The sequence below is a fragment of the Lissotriton helveticus genome, chromosome 5_1, assembly GCF_964261635.1.
Source record: "Lissotriton helveticus chromosome 5_1, aLisHel1.1, whole genome shotgun sequence".
In the NCBI taxonomy this organism is placed as follows: domain Eukaryota; kingdom Metazoa; phylum Chordata; class Amphibia; order Caudata; family Salamandridae; genus Lissotriton; species Lissotriton helveticus.
The window spans coordinates 1,699,662,064-1,699,686,791 of NC_136065.1; the positions used below are offsets into that span (position 1 = coordinate 1,699,662,064).

The 24,728-nt window shown below is 46.5% G+C and overlaps 1 pseudogene; it reads right to left on the reverse strand.

Annotated features, from left to right (window-relative positions):
* Positions 1 to 20,441: 20,441 nt before the first annotated feature.
* Positions 20,442 to 24,728, reverse strand: part of LOC144752764 (protein adenylyltransferase SelO, mitochondrial pseudogene) — a 43,895-nt pseudogene continuing 39,608 nt past the window's right edge.

Below are 24,728 nucleotides of genomic sequence, written 5' to 3' on the forward strand. Positions count from 1 at the left end.
TCGCCACCCATGCAGACGATACCCTCAACACCGCCGAACACCTGCACTTCCCGATCCACACCGACCCCAACACCACCCTCAGAGGAACACTCATCTACAGACCCCCCGGACCCTGAGCTCAATTCAGCGACTCCATTGCCGACCTCGCCAGCACCCACGCACTCGCCTCCACGGACTACATCTTCCTCGGGGACCTGAATTTCCACTTCGAGAACAACAACGACTCCAACTCCGCCACCCTGATTGACAACCTCTCCAACCTCGGCCTCAGAAAACTTGTCACCCACCCACGCCGCGGGCCACACGTTGGACCCCGTCTTCTCTACAGGCACCCACGTCACCTTCGACCACACCACCGAACTCCACTGGACCGACCACCACTGCATCCATTTCACCTTCAATAAACCAACCACGCACCACCGAAACCAACAGCTACCTCGCCGCTGCTGGAGCAAAGTCACCAAAGACCAGCTGATCACAACCCTTGCCCAAAACCCACCCACCAACCCGACCAACACAGACACCGCAGCCCGCAACCTCAGACAGTGGATTGACAACTGCGCCAACACCCTCACCCCACTCAAGAAACCCTCCAACAACTACGGCAGCAAGAGAGCCACCTGGTTCACCAACGAGCTGCTGGAGAAGATATGGCTCCACGACCGCACTCCGAACAACCACGCAGCCCACTAGGACGCCACCCGCAGACATCACCACCTCATCAGATTAGCCAAGAGATCTTCCTTCAAAGACCGCCTGGATAACAACGCACACAACAGCAAAGAGCTTTTCAGCATCGTGAAGGAACTCTCCAACCCCAGCGCCAACGCCAACGACATACCGCCCTCACAAGAACTGTGCAACTCACTGGCCATCTTCTTCCACCGCAACATCGCTGACATCCATGACTGCTTCAACACCATGACAGCCCCGACTACGCCAGACCTCACCTCCCCTGTGAACACCACCAGCGCCAACCGCTTGACTTCCTGGTCCAACGTCAACGACAACGAGACACGCAAGGTCATGAACTCCATCCACTCAGGATCTCCGTCAGACCCGTGCCCACACCACGTATTCATCAAGGCAGACGCTGCCATCGCACCTCAACTACGGAAGGTCATCAACATCTTCTTCGAAACAGCGACATTCCAGGAAAGCTGGAAACACGCCGAAATCAACGCCCTACTCAAGAAGCCCAAGGCGGACCCCAAGGACCTCAAGAACTTCCGGCCCATCTCCCTGCGAAAGTCATCGAGACAATCGTCAACATGCAACTAGCTCGCCACCTGGAAGAGAACAACATCTTGAACCCGTCCCAGTCCGGGTTCAGATGAAACCACAGCACCGAGACAGCCCTCATCGCCACCACAGACGACATCCGGCGCAAACTAGACAACGGCGAAACATCAGCTCTCATCTTCCTGGACCTGTCAGCCGTCTTCGACATGGTCTGCCATCGCACTCTAAAGACACGCCTCCTAGAAGCAGGAATCCAAGAGAAGGCTCTTGACTGGACCACGTCCTTTCTCTCCGGCAGAACCCAGAGCGGCCGCCTCCCGCCCTTTCGATCCGAGGCCACCAACATCATCTGCGGCATCCCCCAGGGCTCATCCCTCAGCCCGATGCTGTTCAACGTCTACATGGCCCCCCTCGCACAAGGGACCCGCCAACACGACCTCAATATCATCTCCTACGCTGACGACACCCAGCTCATCCTCTCCCTCACCAAGGACACATAGCACTCCACAATGACAGACCAGCCTACCTGAACAGCAGACTCAGCTTCTACACCCCCACCCGCCAGCTTCGCTCCGCCAGCCTCGCCGCGGCGCTGTTCCCTGCATCCAACGAACAACCTCCGGCGGCAGATCCTTCTCCTACCTCGCCGCCAAGACCTGGAACACCCTCCTTACCCACCTACGGCAGACCCAAGACCTACTCGCCTTCAGAAGACTCCTCAAGACCTGGCTCTTCGAACTGTAGCGGCACCCCCTCCCCTCAGCGCCTTGAGACCCTCACGGATAAGTAGCGCGGTTTACAAGTACTCTGATTGATTGATTGATTGATTGATTGAACAATTCACACTCATCCAGCACAGTTCAAATATTCTATACAGCTGGCTTATGTTCTTTAGTTTGCATTACACATTAGAGTATTGAGCAATCATTTTCAAATAGCTGGACTGAATTAAAGATGAAAAAACGAGTAAATATATAAACTCCAAGCAGAATTTGACAGCTGACATAAGAGGCAGATTTCACAATTCTAACCTCGTACCATGAATGATAGCGCCAGACTCATCACTCTATTACTGAACATAGACTTGGAGTTCACAGGCAGTGTAAAAAAGAGAAGGGAAGGCTAATCAGAAGGGAGAGAATGATATATGCCGAGAGAGAGAGACAGAAGGTTGAAACACTGAGAGAACAGTAAAGGAAGCGAGGAGTTGCCATCTGAGAGAAACTGCAGATGGTGAAAAGATAAAAGATGACACAAGAATAATGTGGAGCAAAGAAAAGAGCAAACAAAATGCAAAAAGATGGCGAGGGTGACGGAGAGAAGGTTGAAAAGAGAAATAAAGTTAGAGGGGACATATAAAAGGCAAGGTGGGAGAACTGATAGAAAGCGTTGGGGGAGAGAGGCAGAGAAGAATGGCTAGGTAGGGGAGAGGATGTAACAGATAGAGAAAAGGGAACCAAGAGGTGAAGAGGCTGAATCGGGAGAGATTATGAGAGTCTTCACTTTGTAACTTGCATGTCAGACCTTTCAATCCCAATTCTTTTTTTTATTTTTATTTATTTTTGCAAAATACATGAGTCGGTTGGTATGAGTCATTCTAGTACAATATACATTATCACTAAACAAATCAATACATGTTAAGATACTACAGAAATCAAAACAAAACATTTAACACCAAGCGAACTTAAAAAAGTACACTATGAGCAGTCAAAGAAATCCGCATTAAACTATGGAACAATAAAAATTAAGACATTTGACTTAAAGCTACCAGATGACACAGGGGAAGAGAGGGAGTACTATTTAAGGCTCAAGATATTGTGTGACTGAGCCCCATATTTGTTCACCGAGCTTCTTTTTCAGTGTGCCCTTGAGAGCATAAAGACTATGTTCCATGTTATGTCCTGCAAAAAACCTAGACCGCCATACCTCAAAAGAGGGTGGTTCCTGTTGTAACCAGAACGATGCAATACAAAGTCTGTAAACAGATGTCGCTACAAATATTAATTTTGCATGCTGCTTTGATAATATCCAGCTGACCCATTTCTACCCCTAGGAGGATCTGTGTTGCAGACAACTGAATTGGGTTACCTACAATTTCCGAGACACATTTCTCTATCTTCGACAAAAGGGGTGCCAAAGATGGGCATGCAAAGAAAATATGTAGATCATCTGCGGAGATAAAACCGCAGCGAAAACATTTCCCAATCGCATCCCCAGGCTATTTTGACACCTTATCCGGTGTATAATATAAGTTGAAAAGTGATTTAAAATGTTGCGCAGAGAGCTTTGCAGACAGGAATAAATCTTTCGCCATTCCCAAAGAAGTTTCAATTTGAATATCCTGCCTGTCTAATTTAGCCCCCCCATTTGAAATTCTGCTGTTCAATGTAATTAGCTTTTGTGCCTAACATAAGCTATAGCATGCCAATCTTTGCCCCCTTTGTATTACCCTCAATCAGGGGATTTGGTTGAAAAGTTATACCACTATTCTCCAGATACTCCCTAATCTGCAGATATTTAGAAAAATTCTCTCTGGGAAGCTGGTATTGTACCCGTAGTTGTTCAAAAGATTTGAGAGAACCATCTGAATAAAGATCTCCCATCACCCTTATTCCTCTCCCCCTCCAATTATACACCACTCTATCCCATAAATCAGCTGGTAAAAATATTGATGAAACCAATGGTGTATACCATGACATTTTCTCGAAGCCAAACATGTCCCTGACTGCTCACCAGACCTTGTACGCTGCTTCCAAGGTCTTAAACCGCGTGCGCTTGTAATAGCTCCATTCCAGATACAAGAATAGGAGTTTTTTGCTTTTACCCCCAATAGCATTTGATATATCGAGGGGCTTTCCGCGAGCTGCGCCGGAGCTGCCCCTGTCAACAAAATACCCATCCCTTGTAACATACATGCATAATAATATAATACAAAACCCGGTACAGACCAGCCTCCTAGATTTTTTGGCAGTATCATGAAACGCCTGGCCTGTCGTGCTTTACGCCCTGACCAAATGAAGCGCATACAGGTTGCTTGCAGTTGTACCAAGCTAGCCTTACGGGCCTCCAAAGGTATACAATGAAAAAGATATAAAATTTGTGGGAGGATCATCATTTTTAATAGATTACATCGCCCCACTAGGGAAAGGTGCAAGCATTCGGCACAATCTAATTGTTTCTTTACTCCAACCAAAAGCTGATCCCAATTTGCTTTGACCAAAGTGGTTGTACATGCTCGAAGCTTAACCCCCAGATATACAAACTCTTGGCACAGTCTTGGGTAAGCATACTTTGGAATATTTGCACTTAATAACTGCGTCTTAGAGGGGAGGAGCCAAGATGGCGATCGGAACAGTCGCATGAACGCTTAGCTCCGAGGGCCCTTCCTCCCCGCACGCCTATCCTGACGATAATCCTGAGGGAGGCTTGTCGATCTACGTTTTTGAAGAGAAGCGATCACTTACCAGCTATTTCTGGGGCTCCACCGTGCAGTAGATTCGAAGATCTGTCCCCGTCTCCTTGCCGGCCTTCGTGGCGCTGACGCCGGGGCCTCGATTGCGGAGGTCGCCCGGCAGTGTTCGTAGTGTTGGCGACCCCGGTTTGGATGAGAAGCCGGTCAGTGGGAGCCTGAGAGCCGCGAGCCGGGAGAGTTGGTGTCAACCCACTCCCAATAGTGGGTTGCCCCGTGAACCCGAGATATCGCCGAGCCGGAGAGAGGCCGTGTCGCCCGGTTCCCCCTGGGTGTGACGCCCGGCCATGTTAATAATCCCGTCCGGGAACCGGCGTCTGGCCCCCGGCGAGATGCGGGGAGCACACCCGGCCTTTTGTTGACTCTCCTTTCTGCACCAAGCGCCGCCTGTCGACTTTCGGCCGTGAGACCTGCTGAATCTGATGGTCGGACTGGACTTGGAGGTGGAGGGGAAGTGACGGAGAACGAAATGGCTGCAATGGCGGATGGCGTCTTGGAATGCACCCCTCACGGGGCCGGAAAAACCGCTGAATTTGGGACCCCTGGAATTGGACTGCATGAGGAAACGCTTTCGCGTAGCCACGTACTGGCTGCACTGATAACCCTGCGGACTGCTCTGCTCCGGAGATCCCGGGACTTGGAGGGACGGATCGTCGCCAATGCCGACCCGCCATTTTGTAGCGTAGTGGTTTACCCCCGAGTCGGAGCCAATGAGTCTCCTTCTGCCGCGATGCCATGCTCACCGGCTGAGTCTGCTGTCTTGAGGGCGAGACTGGATGTGGTTCCTGAACTAGTTGTCGTCACACCTGTTCCGCAGGTGGTTGTCTCATCGGGGCCCGCCTTTTTTGACCAGAAGGTGGAGAAGCTCCAACGATCCATGGCGCATGGGGCCCGGGCTGTGCTGCGATGCTTCCCGCGTCCCCTGCTTTCCTTTCCGTGCTTGACGGATCTGTTTTTGGATTTGGAACTGTTGTTGATCTGTGTATACCTGCATTCTGGCCTCCGCCATACCTCGTCAATTTTTTCTCGGTGGCTGGAACGATGTTGGGCGACGGCGCTGCCTGATTTGCTTGGGACGATTGTATCTTTTGAATCGAGTCGTTTCCCGACTGTAAGGCTGTATAACATTTCTACTATTAACAGAAGTGGCCAGGGGTGACCTCGTTTGGGACTTGGAGGGGCTTCTTGCTGGTTCGTGGTGATTCAAGGACACGTCTTTTGGGACTGTAATTGATTGCGTTTTAAGTGCTTGCTGATATTTGTACTTTCTATGGCTTCGGTTTATACGATTTTAGTATGCGGGGGTGGGAGGGACTGGGTATCTGAATCGCCAGCCCTTCTCCTCAGAATTTTCTTTATTGTTTTCCTCTCTTTCTTCTCTTTATTTCCTTTCTTTAGGGTAATTCTGGGGTGACAGGCACGCTGTTAGTGCGGTAGGCCATAGCCATTACGGTGATGTAGGCTGGTGGGTGTTGGGGGGGTTTTGTTATTTTAGTTTGTTTTGTTCTATGGTCCCTTTTTCTCTTCCTTCTTAGTGGGGTTGGCTGTATCTCCCTCTTTTATCTCTTTACTGTCGGCATCTGCGTTTGTTTCTATTTTCTTGTCTTGGACGGGTGGGTTTTCTATATGATGTTTTTGCTAACTTGCTCGCCATTGTTTGACCTTTACTCCTGGCCTGCCTTCGGCGGGCATAGTGTGGTTTTGGCTTTCTTGCTCGCCATTGATTCCCAATTGCTTGGAGGAATACGCCCCTCCCGTCTTTTTTGTATATTATGTAGTATGATGCCTCTGATGATATCGCCTCCGCTTCTTTTTCAATATTATAAAATGAACCTCTTTTATCCTTGTGCTTTGTTGTGCTACAACCACGTATTATGATTGAAATGTGATTAATCCTTGAACCGCAAGCATTGGCACTGCTCCTGTCTCTATCTCCTGAGTTTGCGGCCGGCCCCGGTGGTTGTAGGCCTGCGCCTGTACTGATTTGCTTGCATCAATAAAGGTCTTCAAAAAAAAAAAATAACTGCGTCTTAGCAGCATTCAACTTGTAGCCAGATGACCTACCAAATACTACAGCCAATTGTTCTATTGCCTGTATCGCTGTAGCTGGATTCGATGTGACTACTGCCACATCGTCTGCGTATGCTAATACCTTAAATTGGTAGGACTGTATAAGTAAAGGAGGTATACGCGAGCTGGATTCTAGCATCTTTAAAAAAGGTTCAATATAAAGAAAGTAAAAGAGGAGAGCAAGGGCAGCCTTGCCTAGTACCTCTGCAAATTTGTACCGCAGCCGACTCAAGTCCCATAGCAATAATACAAGCAACAGGTCGGTCATAAAGTGTCTGCAATGACTTAATGAACTGTGGTCCAAAGCCACGACTCCTCATAACGTCCCATAGGAAGGACCATGTGACGCGGTCAAAAGCCTTCTCGGCATCTAATAAAATTAAACAAAATGGTTCCCGAGTAACTTTCACATAATCAAAAAAAGTTATCACACGTTTAACGTGATTTGTTGTACCGCGTTGAGGAATAAACCCATGCTGTATTGTTAAAACTAATCCTGAAATGACTACAGAGAGTCTATTGGCTAAGATCTTCGAATATATTTTCCAATCTGCATTTAAAAGCGAGATGGGCCGATATGATCCAGACATATTTGCCGGCTTGACCTTTTTGTGAAACATTACTATAGATGCCTCATTCCATGTTTTAGGAGCTACGCCTTTCTGTGCCGCTAGCATTGTTGCCAAGAGGTCTGTCTTTAGAGCAGGGAAAAAGGTTTTATATATTTCCAACGGCAACTTATCAGGCCCCGCCGCCTTCCCCATCGCCAACCCATGTACTGCTTTTTCCAGTTCTTCTAATGTGATGGGAGCCTCCAACTGTTCCATCTCCTCTGCCGGAAGATCCCGCATACAATATTGAGTGATCAGAGTAGCAGCACCTACATCATCATATACGCCATATTGGTACAAAGTCTCATAAAACTGTCTAAACACCTCCAAAATTCCCTGATCATCCTTAACAGAGTCACCATTCACATCTAGTACTTCGTCTATACGCTGGGCTGTCTCCCTTGATCTAACTTTTTGGGCGAGGCATCTGCCACTTGCCTCGCCGTACTCATAATGAATTTGCTTCTTAATAAAGAACTTTTTTGCAGCCTCTTTAGACCAACTCAAGTTAAACCTTGCCTTAAGCCGTGCCACTGCCATAATCTGATCCGCTGGATCTATCCCGGCCTGAATACAATGGATAAGAGCTTCCTCTGCTGTTATCAGCTCCTGATGTAATTCTTTTGTTTTGGCTGCCTGCTTTTGTTGGTTATGTAAACCAAAACTCAGCACCTCTCCGCGAAAAGCAGCCTTAAAACAGTCCCACACACAACCCACACTACTACTCCCTCGATTAGTATTAAAAAATAATATTATCCATTGTTTCATATGGTCAATAAATTGCTGTTCCAACAGTAATTTACGATCGAAAGAAAAGCCCCTTGGCCGCATAGTTGATGCAATGGACAGCACTACTGGCCCATGGTCCGAGGTGATTCTCGGATATACCTGAATCGTTGCCTGGTTAAGCAATGATTGAGGAGTAAACAAATAATCTAAGCGAACTAGCGTTCGATGAGGAAAAGAAAAATAAGTGTATCCAGGTGCCGCTCCCCTTAAATAGGGCCACACATCCGCTAACCCATGATCGCCCATTAAAGCCTGCAATGCTTTAAACACACGCGGTTTCCTGCCAATATACCTCAGCTGCTCGTTGTTTAGGTTATTAGATGCTAAGTTTATATTAAAATCCCCACATAGGATCAGTGGTGTGGGCCAATTTGCTAATTCAACATTTAAAAAGTCAAGAGTGGTTGCTTCATCTAAATTTGCGCCATATACTACACAGATCGTAAATTTAGTATGACCCACAACACAATCTGCAATTGCCCATCGACCTAGCCCATCAGATAATATCCTACCAGTATTGGCTATATGTTTTTTGCCAAGAATTGCCACTCCTCTCCCGACACCCGAGTATTTGGTGCAGGTAATTAAAGTAAATCCCAATTCTTCTAACATTTGTCTCTTTGACCATATTATATGGTCTTTTGCGAACATACTATATCACATTGGAGAGCTCGTAGTTCCTGTGCGACCCGTCGTCGTTTCTCCAGTGAGTTCAACCCCCTCACATTCAACATGCCTACCCTGATCCCCCTACCTGCCATCGAGCCATGTCTGGTTTTCTTCCATTTGTCCACAATTTAATCAGAAAAACATCGCTGGCTGCCCTATCAAAAAGACTCTTTCCCAACCTAGATTCATGCATTATTTTCTTTTTCCTGCCCAATTCCCTCCCACATCCCCCCATTCTCTTGCCCACCCCACCCTTCCCCATCCCCCCACCCCTCCACCACCCACATCGAGGCTTAAGGACCATGTCCTCTGCGATGTGGACGTGCCTTCACCTATGCCCCACTGTTTGACTCCCCAGCCCCCCACCCTCTGGCTCTCTCCCTCCTCACCCCAATCATAAGCCTTACATCAGGCATTCTAGAAATTACAAACTCTGCTCCCTGTCATTCTTTTCATATAAAACCATCAATAATCCTATATTGGGTAACTACTCATATCTTTGCTTGTATCATCGAGTACACCCCCTTGAATAACAAAAAGGAAGCAGAAAAAAAAAACCTAGTAAATGAAAGAAACAACATTTTGGTAAACAGAAAGTTAAGTCCTATAGGAGAGAGAGAGAGCCCCCACAATATAACTTTATCACAACATTACGCTCCCAGTGCATGTAAAACCCAACAATAAATTTCAAATACTGATGCAAACACTTCTAATTTAAAGCCCTGTCCATTATCTATTCAATGTAGTACTCGAATTTGGGCTTTTTGATTGTTTATCCATTTCTTTTAAGTACGCCTGTGCCTCTGAACCGGAGGTAAAATATTGGGTTTGGCCTCTCCAAATCGTCTTCAATTTATCCGGATTAAGCAGAAAGCATTGTGCCCCCTTTGCTTGAAAAGATGCAATTAGTTTCCTCAGTTGCCATCGCTCCTGCACCGTCATAGGGCAAAAGTCAGGGCGCACAAAAAACTCACATCCAGTGCCTTTCCATTTTCGCTCGGGCCGGGCCAAATCATATAATGCCTCTCTCAATAGGTAGTTATTTAGGCAAATTAAAATTGCCCTGGGATATGCATTCTGATCATTGCCATGTTGCCGTATCACAAATGGGAACCTATGTGCCCTAATGACTTCGATATCCCAGTTCCAAGCATTAAGTTCGGGAAAGGCTTCCTTAAATAGCTGGATGATAAATTTGCGTGGGTCTGAGCCTTCTTTTCCTTCAGCAGTACCTAGAACGCGCAAATTATTGCGCCTTGCCCGATTCTCTAAATCTGTGAGCTTCCAGTCCATATCTGACTTGGATTTTTGCAAGGTCTCAATAGCTGTCTGTTGTTTAGCCAAGGTATCTTCTGCTGAAGAAACTCGCTCTTCAACAACCCGTGTAGTAACCGCCGCACAGGTTTTCACCAGACATCTGACTGTATTCTGGAGCTTTCTCACCGCTCCTTGTGTGTGCAGGCCCTCAGCTCTGGTCTCATTCCGATGCACCATTATACTTTTATAGATCATTCCTAAAGTTATTGAGTCCTCCTCGAAATTCTCCTCCAAGTTAAACTGAGCCACTAGTGAACATTGACCATGTCCTGAATTTTCTTCCATCTCTCCGGTCTCTACAGCTCTCCTTACTGTTCAATGGGACGATGAATATTCAAGCCCCTCCTGGTCCTCCCGGTCTTCATCACCTGGCGTATCCCCCCAATCACCTGGGTTACTTAGACTGTCTTCATAATTTTATTTATCAGATGCCGTTGTTAAATCTGACATACAATAAAACTTACCATCTGAGCCAGTGCACTCTGACTCACTAACTTTCTCGGTTGCTAGACAGTTACTAGGATATATGTTACCGGCTTCTCCTGTTATAACTCCACCGTTCTCCACTGTGGGCTCACTTAAAATGTCCTCTCCCCTTGCTTCCCCTGCTTGATCCATTGGAACCGCCTGCATTGAGTGCTCGGTAGGGGGGGTGGAGGGGTTCGCACTCTCAGCTATTGACGGTCCATGCTGAGCAATTGCCATCACCTGAACATTTTGGGTCTCCGCAATAGCCCCGGGTTTAGCTTTGATTCCCTTTTTATTGAATATTGCTGGGACAACCCGTTGTTTCAGTGGCACACCTTGAGGAGGTTGAGTTTGGCACCCCTTCTGAGCTTGATAATCAATCTGCCCTATTAAATTCAGCATATCAGCTGATTGCATTGCGTTGCAGCTCGTATCGGCACTAGCAGTACTGTCCGGGGGAACATTCACAAAATTATTAGCTTCACCGCCCCAGCACTATCTTGCACTATAGCAACAGTCACTGCCGCCCCTTCAGCGGGAGTACTCACGGAGGCGGTCGCAGCTGTTCCTCCGCGTTTCCTCGCAGCTCCTCTTCCCTTCGGTGCCATTGCGTGCACGATCAAAAAATCCGAAGGCAATAAATATTCACAGTCAGACCGGACCACGGAGCAGTCGTGCCGTCAAATCAACTCTCGGTCTGTTCACCTGACGTTCCACAGACCTCCACAACTAAGCCCGCACTCTAGAAGTGTGGCTCACTGGTTAGAGGAGGCAGACCTGGAGGCAGAGGTCAGCCCGGGACCAGGGTTCAATTCCCGGCTCGGCGGGGTCTTGAGTCCTAAAATGTCCATGGACTCGACAATTCTCGCTCCGGTGCCTGCTCGATTCACGGGTTCACACTCTGCGACTCTGGGCAATAGCTTGCTTAATCTCCACAACGGCCCCTCGCGGCGGTTTGCCTGGCTTTCACCTTGCGGATACCCTGCTGGGGTTATCTCACAGGGGAATACCAGGACGGGTTCCCTAAGCAAGCGCTTAGAAACCGCCTGGTGATTTGCGCTATATAAATTCCTGTACATTTACATTTACATTTACCTAGCGTGCCGAACCAGGCTCTCTCCACGCGAAAACAGGTCCGCAGCTCACAGAGATTGAGCTGCCGCAGCTGGAGCTTGTTGCAGAATTCCACCGAGCTGGTCAATGCGAGGAGCCAGCCAGCCGGCCGTCCAACCGCCACAGAACGCCACTGCTGAAGGATGCCAGGAACTGAAATACACGGTAAGGACCCGTGCTATCTCTCCGCTTTAACCATGACTTTCCATGGGTTACTGCCGCTTCGGGAACGGAAAAACCAGAGGGTTTATTGAGGAGTCAAACTGAGCATAGTTTTGAGCACCTCACACGGCCACTGCTGCGGCCGCCATCTTGCCCCTTTCAATCACAATTCTAATGCACCATATCTTTGAAAATATGGTGCTACTCTACTCTTTCCCTTTTACGCAACACAGCAAAACTACTTTACTTACTGCGCTGTGTTTTATGGAATGTTGGCAAATATATCCCTCAAAGATTTGGCACAGGTGTCCAGCCTTACATTTTGTCTTGGTCCTTGTATAGTGCTCCACTGCTTTATGGCTAGGGTCCAGCTGCAGAAATGACATATACATACACACAGACAGACACTGTTAAGAAAATGGTATTTCGCAAAGATTGGGGGAGCAATCCAGCCTGGAACAGTTGTCTGGCAGGTCACAGTGCGGCACTAGAAGCTTCTAGGATTAGAACACATTGATCATGTTATGTAGACAGTTCTACTTGTGCTCTTTGTTTTTTCTATTAACTGGAAACATTGAAATAATTTCTTTTTATAGACACCCTGATTAAGACCCTCCGTTAATAGACACTCTTCCTACCAACCGTCCTACAATCAGCTGCTGAAGTGCTTTAACCTCAGGGTCAGGGGGACTGCACAGGCTGCAAGAATGGTAGCTATGGCCCTGACAGGGCTGGCTTTAGTGCTGTTGCCAAAGGTTTGAGAATATTCCCCCCCCCCCCCAACGGCTTCATTCGCCAAGGATTCGATCAGTACCACCCTCCAATGGTGTCCATCATTTCTACATAGACCTGCTCTGTGGTGCTTAGTTTATTTCTTTTACACTGCTACTCATTCCAAGTATGTAGGATAGAGTGGAGTGTTGGAGTGCGTTATATAACACACATATTATACAGACAGAATGGTTTGTATAAGTGTGTAAGTCAATGTATTGAAAATGTTACTTGAGACCAAGGCCACTAGAATTGTCCAGCTGCTGCAATTTTCGTGTGATTATAGATTTGCTGCATTTGCCACATAATCTTTCATCTGCCACATATTCAGCAGATTTTAACTCAAATTATTCAAAAGTTACTAAAAACAAAGCAACATGTTTCCCCGTATGGAAGACCCTTTGCAAAGGGTGACTGGTCACCTTTCTGTTACTTATTGCTATATTTGGGTGTTAAACTGGTACTAATGAGGTGCAATCTATGCCCAGACAGTGTTAAGTTTAAAAATGTCAAAATAATTATATAATATTACAAATTGTGGTGCATTACACCACATAATTCACTTTTCTTGCAGCATAATTTATTCGACCTTGATTAGAGAAAAACAATAAGGCTGTAAACTCGTGCCTTGCTGTTTCCGTGCTGCTATTTGATTTTGGTTCATAGCTCACTGTGCTATATTAGAATTGTATCTTATGAACTGCAATTAACAAAAGGCTCCATGTGACAAAAAACAGTAACCCAATGAGCTGTCAAAATAAAAACAATTCTTTGATCTGCATGTTGTTACACATTGTGTTTTCCTGGAGGCACACTATCCCTCTGCGCTACTATGGTGAGTCAAAACTAGTACAAGAGAAAACTCTGAACTCTCAAGCAGATTTATTTTTTTCAAACAGATACATTGATAACCAGAGTAAAAGTTAAGTTTATAGCCTATATATTGCTGGTACACAACGGATCTAAAGGCTGTGCCTTTAACCCTGTAAGAAGTGTCAAAATGCAACCTCCAACTTCCCAGAGCTTGGACCCTGGTGGGTTGATAGGAGCTCCTGAACAAAACCAGAATGTTATGTTGTAAGGCGGAGTCCCAGCAAATGCTGTAAATGCACAGAGAGGCCCATTATCATTCTGTATGTGATAATTAGGCTGGGAACAGAATTATAAAGAGCTGATAGCAGTCTGTGCCAGGTTGGGTAGGAACGGCTGCAACCATTACGTTCACAGCAGGAACACAAGGTAGCCCCTGCAGTGAGAGTTACAGAACTCGGAGGCTGCTTGCAGGGGGATAGCTCACTTCAATCTCCAGAATTAGGGAGCAAAGGTGTCCGTGAAAGAAATCATCATGGACAAGAAGCCCAATCAAGAGGTGGTCCATGAAATTTACCGATGGTTGGTCACCCGAGTCCATGGGGTGAGCACCTTATTCTGGAGGTGTCTACAGGACGGAACTTTTCACCTGCATATCATTTTTTACAGAGTTGTGATTATATAATTAGTTCAATGACAGCCAAATAAATCTGTAACATGGAGTGCATTTGGTTATCATTAGAAGTGGACGTAATATTTCGTTCAGCTCGCTGAAGTTGCAGAATTTTGCCGACTCTGCTATACTCTTGTTAAGGTGGAGTTCTGGCCAAATATCGCCAATTGCTGTGTGGCGGGATTTATTCTTGCATGCGGCTTCAGAATGATGAGTTTGAGAGCAAGATTTGGCATCCCCTAGCGGGATTTCTGGTTGGTAGTAGGACATCTGGCAAAAATGTTCTAACGCAGGTGGTTCACAACCATTCATGGTCAGAAGGCTGCAGTATGATTATAAAATCTACTGCAGTGGCAGCAAAATCTACTCAACTAGTAGCGCCCTCTGGTAACCTGCGTGGTGCCATTCATGCTGATTTCGCAGTGTGGGTTGTGCTACAGGTGCTAAATCACAGCATGGCATGCTTATTTCCAACTGTTGGTGGAACTCTGTGGAATCTCACTGAGTTTTTCTGTAACTCCGCGGAGTCAAATTCCACGAGTTCTGTCCACCCCTAGTTATCATGTAAGTCCTGGACGTGAAGGGCGGGAGTTGCCCTAATTGTAGACCTTCCTGCTGTGAATTCTCAAAGCTAGTTGGTGAGGGAGAGTCCTGATTTTCATAAAGACAAAAGAGGATAATATTATACAGTCACTCATCTTGCTGTTTAATAATCATAGCTCATTTAAAGTTAACTACATATGCCAAAGTGCTGCTCCCCTGGGCAGTAAGTAATAACCAAAGGAAATATAGTGTCAAAAGGTGTAGTGTTTAATTAACACCCTCTATTTTGGATGTCTACGGTTAGTCTGCAAAAAAATAAAACAAGAGTAAAAATGTCCTTCATGTTAAAGAAATTCCTCCTTCTCAAAAGTGCTTGCTCTGCTACTTCATGTCATTCTGTTTAGTTAGTTGAGACTGGTAGAACAAAGAACCAAAATAACTCAAACCTATTTATAGGTCAAGTTACGTCACAAGAGGCATGATAATATTCACCTTCTTTGTATTTAATAAAATTAGGACTCTCCTTCACCAACTGGCTAGGAGAATCTGCAAGTTCATTATGAGACAGAAGGCTCTATTATGCTAGTTCAAAGCATATCTACTCCTGCCACTGCTGCATGTTGAATTGGCTCACAGTAAAAACTTTTATATGTAGACACAGACAAATCGATGGACTTAAAAATGTCCTTCAACTAATCCCCCACCCAAAAAGCTTTTGAGGCCATTGCACCGCTGGCTGAATGAACTCCAAAATGTTCCATATCCATCCCGCCAGGAACATCACCACTTTAACTTATCGACTTAGAGTATCCAAAGTTAGTGGAGTAAACGGTTAACATAAAGATATTATTAACTGCAGGGCGAATGTTTTGAAGTTCTCTTTTACTTGTACATACTGTTTGGGGTGTCTCACCACACATAAGAATGTAAAGGAAATACTGGGAACTCTTTGGCAGTAGACACATTCTTAGTACGCTTTGTGATAGTAAAATAAACCCTCATTGAAGAACACAATGCATTGAGGAACTGTCCAATGATGTAAAGTCTGACACTTTCCTAAAAGAGACTAATCAGAACAACATGAAGCTTGGTGGATAACAACTTCAATGAAAGCTAGTTATTGTCCTCCCATGACTGAAAGAATAGCTCCTAAAGCCAGGAATTACCTGCCCCTGCACATTAGAGCCTCTTCCTCGGTTGTTGAACTCCACAAGACACTGAGGCCTGGCGTTTGATCTAGCTCCAACCCTGGATCGGTCCATACAGCTCCTGCTTCAGCACCAGAATACCTTCCTGGGTGAGCTGTGCACTACACAAATAAACATTACATGACAATTGTGAAAGCACATTAATATCCCATAGTGTAGAATATCTAGGTTTAGGAGGATTTGAGTATCTAATTCTATTTATGGCCTACATACCAAATGGTATTTCCCAACTGGTTTGCCTTCAGTGTATTGCTACCCAGCTAATATTGCAGACCAATACCAATAAATAGTCCTATATACCTTCTGTCCAGCAGACAATGATGCAAAAAAGTGAGAACCCCCATGATCCCAGACAAAACATTACGGATATTCTATTTCATACACCAGCTCGACCAGACATACCAGGCTGACTTGCAGGCTTTAGTTGTGATCCTCACCCAGGATGCCCTAATATAACCAGAAGCTGATTTTGAAAATCCCTGGTGTATCTGCAGTGGGGAATTGGCGGAATTTGCCAGCTAAGTGTTACTCTTGTAACTCAGAGTTCTGGCCAAATTCCACCAATCACCATGTGCGAAATATTTTCCAGCAAAGCACCAGAAATGTGAATGCGAGCGAAATTTTGCGCCCCCTAGCACCATTTTCGAATGCAGGGCTGCTTCTCGAGTGGATTTGCTCTCAAGTACATTTATTACTTGAGCTGTAGCAGAAGCAACACCACGTCTGCGCGCTCTTGTGCAACATAAGGTGATGTTTGCACTGATTTATCAGGGCTGCTTGCAAAACTGGCACTAAATTGCAGCGCATCATGCACATTTCTGCCCACTGGTGGAACTCTGCGGTATCTTGCAGAGTTTTCATGTAACTATGCAGAATTCCATGGAGTGAAACTCCGCAATGTTCACCCAGGCCAAATCTGCAGAGGTCCTGAAAAGTTTCCTGGCCACCAGGATGAGCTTGCGTGCTAAGAAAATGTTGAGACACTGGCAATCTGGGTTCATTAACAACTGTGTTAAGACAGATAGAATTGGACAGCTGCTGGATAGTGCCAGAAAGAAGGATATCATGTTTGCACCTTCCAAAGGGGTGTTATCAAGACACTTGTGCTGACTGTTTGCAAATCTGTGCTCTACACCTGGATATCATGTAAAACAGTGGAAAAGCACAAAGATTTCCACCAGATTGCTGGACCTGGAAGGGTCACCCACAAACGTTTTCTCTTTTTCCCTCCACTTTTTGCTGAATTCGATTTTTATTGGCCATGGGACTCTTTGCACTTTAAGACACACGCAGGAGTAGTGAATGATTATACGAAGGCAGCGCGTGCTCAGTGAGAAAATACTGCTCTCACTCAAAAAATTGTGACATGTTTCATCATAGGGCTTGCTTCAATACACCCCAGTGCAGACCAATGCCTGGGGTGGTGCAAGAGGGAGTAGAAGACAATACACACACAATACAAATATTGTACAAATGTGTGTCTGGGATCACTGAAAGAAAAGTACAGTGACAGTTAAAACCGTCTCTGCTCTGTCTCTGTCTCTGCTTAACAATTTATTCCTGGACACACCGGCTAGGTCTAAAATTGTGAAGGATGGTGGTGATAGGAAAGAACTAAGAGTCCCTTCACCCGTCCTTACTGCCAAAGTGTCAACATATTTCTGCTGTGTTTTAAGTTCCATCAGTGTTGGGTCACACCGTGTTGGGTCAGGACCTTTCTGATCCCAATAACGTCTTACCCTCTGTAGGTGGATTTAGGTATCCCTGGAATCTGTAATTTCCAAAGGGAGGGTGCCCCTAAGTAACTCAAATCTTATAATCTGTAGCGAAAGACACAAAAAGAGTGATATAAAATTACTTGTGCGTGGGTAACTCCCGTGTATACAAACTTGGATACTCGAAGTACCCATTCATAACTCTAATCACATTGCGGTACACATATTCCACCTATGTCTATATTTAGTCCCAATTTATTTTGAAAATTATTTAAATGTCCATGATAGAACATCCCATCCATATAAGGTATAATTCCCCTTTAAAAACTTGCAGGAAATCGTACTTAGCTGGACAGAAGTCCATTACGCTCTCACTGTGCTCACACATGTTGTGCAATGAAAAGCCCAACTCACTGAGTTTCATTAGAATCATGCTAAAACTGGCGAGTAAATGGGAGAAACCCCCTGTAGACACACTCTGGGGGAGAATAAAAACATAGAGAAGTTGGATTTTGCAATAGCCCAAAATATCATAATGGCCTACAGAACCCAGAGAGGTCAGTATTAATGAAATCGTGCACCAAAACTCGTGAGCTCTAACGTATTGCTGGGGAACCCAGGGTGGTACACCAGCCTCTATATAATGCCCCCAAACAGCTGGGGCTGTAAGTTAAGGTTATTTGCTCTCCACACCCCCTATCATGGGGGAGTGCATCATGAAACGCCTGATAGCCATGAATTGTAGTAAAAGTCACCACCCTGTCGTGTAGTTCCTATATATTCCTATATAGCATCTGCGCGTTCGGATAACGTAAACTGTGGGTTTGCTGGCAGACTGGTTCCAAGCACCCCCGCAGAGAATGGTAACCTGTTTGCATTAGCTAGCTCACGGTGCCACTAGAATCTCCTCTTATCGGGGAGAGAATAGTTTCTTGCAACCTTAGAACATGACAACCCTGATCCCTCAGGATTGTGGAAACAATGTACTACTTTTCGCTCAGTCACTCGTGCTCACTTATTCGATCTCAGAGAGTTACACAGAAGAAACAGTTGGGCGTGTTACAATAAGAATGTATTGCACTGTTGTTCTTCTAGTGTAAAATAGATGTGCTGCAACAACCGATAGACAGTAGCAGATATATATGATCAGCAGTACAGTGAATATAAAAGAATAGTACAGTTCTACCATCTTGCAATAATCATGAATACATACATGAATAAAAAATGCCTGATAAAAGAAAGCGCATACTCCTACAATGCCTATCTAGATGTACCAAAGTGTACCTAGCATGTGAGGCGGTGTGAAGCCAAGAATCACTCTAGGATTTAGTCTAACCCCATTACCTGAAGTGAGAGAGTGTGGGACGCCGTCCTGGTCTCAAGTTGAACACCCCGTGAGGGATGTGTTAGACCACTGTCAGCTGGAGCGTCTGCATGCAGGAGCCTCAGTGTCTCGCGTGTCAGCCTGTAAGTCTCGGTTCCCTCTAGCTAACACTAGCAGGATGTGCTGCATTTATACAGAAAGTATCTTGCGTTCCTTTGTCCCTTGTTTCTTGTGTTAGCCATTATTGGATTTGAGAATGACGTATGGGATGAACCTTGTACGTAGATATTATGCAGGTGGTGTAGCCCCTGCCTGGTTTCCAAGAACTCTTATAAATATATATATATATATATTTTGAAAAAATAGCTTTTATTCAACCTCTACAATTGTGAATATCTTACGGAAACATGAATCATTAATATACACACGTTTATAGACATGTTTACATATAAATACAACTGGCTGATCAAGAATTCTGCATACTATCGAAGTGCACAGCATTTTGTTTGTCACTTAAGATATGTCAAGCATGATCCTATCAACGTCTTTTGAGTTGAGCTTGCAATTAAAAAGAAATCTTATGGTGACACAGGTCAAAGAGTCTATGTAGAAGCGGTTCCAAAAAAACAGTAAACCTAAATAATGTATATCTTAACTCCTTTTTACATATCTAATGGTAAAGAGTTGCAAATTGGCATCTCTAAAACATACTATCAGTTGGTCATCGGACAAAAACATATCAGATATCTGACTTTCTATTTTTGTCTTCGTGTAAAAACAGACTGCCTTTGGGTATGTACTCATTTTAAAATCTTAAATTCCCAGTAAACACCCTCTTTTTTTCTTTTAACAGACGAATATGAAGCAACTTGTTATGCAGTAGTTTCCATTTTAAGCAGATCTCCTTTTCTCGTGCATAGGTTAGATGAAGTATGCCATTTACAATCCTGTCCGCATTAAGCCCGGTAAAACCTTATTGCTGCGTGAAAGAAGTCCTTAAAATGAAAAAGTGAGCCTCTATCCAAAACCTGCGAAGGTTCAGGAAAGTCACAGCTATATTGTGAGATACCCAAACAGAATGTTTCAGCAACTTAATAGTACCTTAATATAGGATTGTTGGACTCTCCACTACAGAGGGTATACACCCGTTACAACGGATCTTTTACTCCGCACTACCATTACAACGCGACCATTACTCCGCATACCATTACAACGCATTGCGCTGGGGGGCGCTCTAGGATAGGGAATAAGTATAATTTACTATCCAACACCTTCCCTAGGGTCCACGGGGACTGGAGTTAGAATAGTAAATTATACTTACCACTATCCAGCGCCCCAAGGCGCTATGCGTTGTAACGGTATGCGGAGTAAAAGTCGCGTTGTAATGGTCTGCGGAGTAAAAGTATGCGTTATAACGTCATACATCCCTACAGAGTAATTGACTTTCCCTCTTTGAGTGGTAAAAACCAACAAGGCAATTTTGAAAATCATGTGACACAGAGTTCTGAGGCCCAAAGTGGGGGTTTACTGCTATAGATAGGCATCCTTTCAGCAGAACTACATGCTCCAGCAGCAGCATCTTCAACTTCCTCTTCAGGTGACCAGCGCTCCTGCACCTCCTGTAAACACTCTTCATCTTGGAACGGGTTTTCTATAAGAGCCAGCACACGTCGCACCTCTGTGAAGTCTCCGCTCTCTGCTGCATCAATAGCATTCTGGGCAATGTAATTTCAAAGAATTTCGGGGTCGATTACGATGGCGGACGGAAGGACGACCGCCGGCCTGGAGTAGGCGGAAAATGCCTTTTTCCAGTCCGCCTGCCGCGGTCACTCCGTCCGCCATATTAGGAGGGGAAACACTGTCAAATGTCCGTACGCGGCGGAAGAGCACGCACCGCCGCGGAACTACACCCGACCCCGCGGCGGACGGAACCAATCCAGAGACACCGCCGTACGGAATGACGTCTCCGACCGTCCTCCAAATCACGATGGCGGAAAACACACATCAAATCGCTGCGGAAAAAAAAACCTGCCTGAACACGGCGGATTCACCACAGCGGAGAGAAAACACATTGCAGAGAGACCCACCACAAGCAGATCGCCGTCATGGACCCAGCACTGCACGCATTTCCGATACTCTTCGTGCTCCACCACCAGCAAGTCATGGCCCATCGCCGACGACGACGCAGGTACGCCAACACACCAATTGCTGTCGGAAGGGGAGTACCTGCCAGGGCTGTGAAGTAGGGAGGGGGAGTGTCATGTTTGAGAAACTGCATTTACGATCGCACCAAGATATTAACAATTCAAGTACACAACCAGGAATGACAACGACAAACCACGACACATGATTGACTAGCTTTATTAAACATAATAGGGGTATAATCTTACACTACCCAAGAGCATGGGCACTGGGTAGAACAGAGCAGGTACATCTGAAGCAGCACATGAGAGGGGCTATGTGCATCAACAGTCCATGGTACAGAACAGGTACATCAGAGGCAGCACGTGAGAGGGGCTAAGTGCATCAACAGTCCATGGCAGAGAACAGAGCAGGTACATCAGAGACAGCACATGAGAGGAGCCAAGTGCATTAACAGTCCATGGCACAGAGCAGGTACATCAGAGGCAGCACATGAGAGGGGCCAAGTGCATCAACAGTCCATGGCACAGAGCAGGTACATCAGAGGCAGCACATGAGAGGGGCCAAGTGCATCAACAGTCCATGGCACAGAGCAGGTACATCAGAGGCAGCACGTGAGAGGGGCTAAGTGCATCAACAGTCCATGGCACAGAGCAGGTACATCCGAGGCAGCATGTGAGAGGGGCTAAGTGCATCAACAGTCCATGGCAGAGAACAGAGCAGGTACATCAGAGGCAGCACATGAGAGGGGCCAAGTGCATCAACAGTTCATGGCAAGACACAGGTGTTGAAAGTTGGACTGAGACCGTCAACATTATCGGCGCCCTCTTGCTCTCCTTAACCTTTTTGTGCGCGTAAAACAGCCGCCATTTTGAACACCATGGCTTCCCTGCTCCCGCCGAGAGCCAGCGCGCCTCTCTCCCACGCCTAGCTTCGCCGGCATCCCCCCCGCATACTGACAACCCCCCCTGCCTGCACCTGCCGCGAATCATAAAACCCCTCTTCAGCGCTGCTCTGCCCCAGGCCCTCGTCCTGTTCCCAGCGCGACACCTCCCTTCTTCCCATTTATGATCCCCGGCCCTTTGATGCAAACCCCTTTTCCCCGTGTGCCCGTTTGTCTTCCCCGTTCCCAGGCCGACACCCAGCTCTGCCGATACTGTTCCATGCCCCTCCCCGTACAATAGAAAGTTTCCCCCCAGCAAGGGATCCCCGGGTTGATCAAAGCCCCCCGCCCTACGAGATCCGATCAAACCCCACACACTCCGTGAATCGGCGGAATATCCAGCTGCGCGATGATCATCACCTGTTGTGAACGGGGCGGGGACTTCCACTGTAACCTTGCGTGGGAACGGGCTGGGAAAGGGGGGATCCTGAGGATGTCTTTCCGTACATCAAAGTATCGACGAGAATGTGTTACATGCAATAAACAGATAAACGTGTGTATAAGAGGCCAGGCCTCAGGGATGCAGTTAGAGCACCTCAGAACGATACCTTCTGTCCGTTTCGTTGTGTTCTCCTCCGGAGAAAATAAAAACCTTGTTTCCTGCCTTCCAGTCTCCAGCGCCTGCCTCTTCAATAGTTTAACTTCTTTGTGGGTTCAAGAGGCGACACCGCCGGGCAATACTTAAGGATCTTATATTCTGGTTGGTAGTGCCCCCCAATTATTTTCCACAATTGGCGTCCCAAGCGTGGGGCCCATCAGCGACCCATGGATCCAGTGGGAGAGGTCCTGACGACAAAGTGAACGACTGCAACGATCGGGAACGCGTCTGTCCGATAGACCCTCGTCTGACAGCCGATCATCCGAACTTCACTGGTTCCGAACAGACCTCTCTCGAGTGATCTACGGTCCTGACTGGGAACCATCAGGAGTGCCGCGAGGATAACGAAGAAGAGAGGACGATCGGGCGCTGGATTCGGAAGACAGGAAACTGTCCATGCGGTCCGGGTAAGGTCGTGTAACCACGACAAGTCGCGAAATATTTGCTTGATTGCTTGTTTGTTTAAAAATACTAGTATTGCTCTTTTTATTTATTTGGAGATTCACTGTCTGCAAACGGAGAAACAACGGGCTCTCTCTTTGCAAGCAGTGGAGGATAGGTAGGGCAGCAGCCGTGCTTATTTTTTCTCCCCCACTCAATAATCACTTGAAACTGAACTGTTGTTCGCAAAACTATTGTTTCCTGGAGATTCCCTGTCTGCAAACAGGGAAGAGACCACCCTTTTTGCAGATAGTGAAAAGGGTAGGTAACGCAGATCTTTGCGGACCTACTCATTCTCCCCATTGTTATTTATTGGTCTTTTGTTATTTTTGATCCATGAGGTATTCACTGCCTGCAAACAACGTAGAATAGAAATATTCTGTCCAGTCTTTGCACCTAGTGATAAGATAGGCAGTGCTGACTTTTTAGTCCCTCGTTACGAGCCGTCATGTCTGTCTTCTCCCCACTGATTAGTAGCCTGTTTAGCCCGGACCGCTTATTAGAGATGGACCATCCAGCCCCACTGGAAGGCACCCCTAATAAGGACATGTTCATGAAGCATGGATTGACCGCTATAGCCTATAGTAAACTATGGCATAAATATACAAAAAAGGGTCAAGAAAGTCAATGGCCCCTGATAGGATCCTTCGACGATGATAAAATAAAAACGCTAGAAACTGCCCTGGGTAAAAACAAGACAACACCTACTATGCTTGACAGCTTCGGCATGTGGCGAAAAGAAACTGAACAACGTAAAAAGAAAACTGAGAGTAGGTTGGAAAAAGAGCTGCGAAAAGCAGCCCACCTAGCTGCTCAGAAACTAAAAAAGGAGATAGAGGAAAGAGAGAAAGCTAAACAGAAACTAGAAATGGAAACGCCAAGCCAGTGTCCGGTTAGAACCCCCTCCATGCTCTACCCTGATTTACCCTCGAAACGACAAGCCAATGAGGACCTGCTGTTAGGTCCTCCTATCATCTACATGCCCCCTCCATATGCCCCTTCTCAACCCGTGGCGCAGCACGCGCCACCCCCAGGTACAAACGAAGGTACCGCCACAGCGTCGGCCCCAATGGCCTCTGTGCCAGCCGAACCCCTTGTATTAAAACCCGCATCAACAACAACGTTAGACGACCATGAGACTCGAGGGGCTGGCCCTGCAAGAACAAACAGACTAGACAAAGATGAGCGAGCGGGGATCGACAAAATAGCAAGGACACTGGTAGAAAGGAAGGATGATGAAGAGTACATCACAGATATGTTCAGCTCGTATACAGGGAGTCACAGACGACATTTTACCGTACGACTGTGTTATCATGTCTTGAATGCATACGAGGACCGATATCGAGACAAAGGTCCCGAGAGCCTAAGGACTCTGTACCGGAAGGTCGATATCGGGGATGAGGGCGAGTGTGATGTGTCGGACCTCCTTACGCGTACGCTTGAGGTTTTCCGCCACCTCACTGAACAAAGGCCGGGAGCTAAATCCGCAGCCTCCGTAGTGACCGAACCACCAACCGAGCAATCTAACCCCATGATGCCGATACGTGAGGCTGCCCCTTACTGGGTTCCTCCTCGGGGTACAGGGACTCACGATGATGCAAACAACCAAGATGCGAAGGGAAGGGTAGTATACAACTGGGTCTACCAGCC